This window comes from Atta colombica, unplaced genomic scaffold, assembly GCF_001594045.1.
Source record: "Atta colombica isolate Treedump-2 unplaced genomic scaffold, Acol1.0 C720328, whole genome shotgun sequence".
NCBI lineage: Eukaryota > Metazoa > Arthropoda > Insecta > Hymenoptera > Formicidae > Atta > Atta colombica.
In genome coordinates, this window is record NW_017259029.1 from 1 (window position 1) to 1,881 (window position 1,881).

General features: G+C 22.2%; 1 pseudogene; it reads left to right on the top strand.

Annotated features, from left to right (window-relative positions):
* Positions 1-348: 348 nt before the first annotated feature.
* Positions 349-1,048, top strand: LOC108694001 (annotated as a pseudogene).
* Positions 1,049-1,881: the final 833 nt, after the last annotated feature.

The following is a 1,881-nucleotide window of genomic DNA, read 5'->3' on the forward strand; positions in this document are numbered from 1 at the left end:
TCTATTCTAAGCTTATCAATTTTATTATTTATCATCTGAGAATCATTATCTAAAAAACGACTTATTATTAATATATTCTTTCTTAACTCTTCACTAGAATGACTAAGAAAATATCCCCCAATAAACCATAGATTTTCAGAAATCCCTGCTATTGCCTAATTTCTCTTCAATTTAAATCTCCCCATTTTTATATTTAAATTTATCTTTATACTATAATAAATTATTTTTACCTTAAAACCTTTACCTATTCTTATTGCCTATTTATTTTCCTTTTCCTCTTTTATCTAATTATTAATAAAATTTTAATATGGCAGAATAGTGCATTGAACTTAAGCTTCAATTATAAAGATTTTTTTATCTTTTATTAAAAATTAATACATGATTATTCTCTCTTCAAGATTCTAATTCTCCTACATACGATTTAATAATTTTTTTCCATGACTTTGCTATAATTATCCTAACTTTTATTACTATTCTAATTTTATTTATTACACTTAGACTAATATCTAATAAATTTATTCATCGATTTTTACTAGAAAATCAAACTATTGAAATTGTTTGAACTATCCTACCTATATTTATCCTTATTTCTATAGCTATCCCTTCAATTAAAGTCCTTTACCTAACTGATGAAATTTTTAATGTCAATCTTACTGTCAAAGCTCTTGGACACCAATGATATTGAAGATATGAATACTCTGACTTTAGAAATATCGATTTTGACTCATTCATAATCCCCACAGATCAACTCTTACCTAATGAATTTCGACTCCTAGATGTTGATAACCGTTGTATCTTACCATTTAAATTTCCTATTCGAATTCTTACTTCTTCAATGGATGTAATTCATTCTTGAGCAATTCCAGCTTTAGGAATTAAAATAGATTCAATCCCAGGCCGACTTAATCAAACTTTACTTTTTATAAATCGGCCAGGATTATTTTTTGGCCAATGTTCAGAAATTTGTGGTACAAATCATAGATTTATACCTATCACTATTGAATCTACTAATTTAACTAATTTCAAAAACTGAATTTTCCAATTTTATCAATAAAAATTTTATCATAATTTCATTATCATTTACAATTTTCAAATTTATTCAAATAATTTTATATAATAAATTTTTACTTTATCTATTTCTCTCATTAAATGACTGAAAAAGTATTGATTTTTTAAATCAAATTATAATAGCAATAAACTCTATTTTTAATGAAAAAACTTGACCAAATTAAATTTACCAATCTTCTAATTTTTAACCACTTTTTAACCTTTAACTCTTAATTAAATCAAATTTCACATCTCATACACATAAAGAAAAGAATTAGTTTAATTCAATAACATTAAATTGTCAATTTAAAGATATTATATCTATTTAATAATATTCTTTTTCATTCCTTAAAAAATCACTCAAATTTAATTTATTCTAATTAACCCTATTTTAAAAAATCAATTAAAATATTAAATTTCAATTTTAAAATTATTATTTTTATATAATATTTTTTTATGCCACAAATAATGCCCTTAATATGAATATTTAGACTAATTTTTTTAAGAATTTTTATATTCTTATTAATTTCTTTTATATACTTCTTTAATATACCCTCCTCTAATTTATTTAATAATTTACCTAATAAAAAAATTTCTCACCACCATAATAAAAATTTTTCTTGAAATTGATTATGATAATAAATCTATTCTCTATTTTTGATCCTATAACTTCCCCCTCCTTATCTTTAAATTGAATAAGAATTTTTATTATTTTCTTTATCCTCCCTTATCAATTTTGATTTCTTCCATCTCGAATTACATTCTCATGAAACTTAATAATCAATTATATTTTTAATGAATTTAAAATTCTTATCAACTACTCCTTCTCTAACA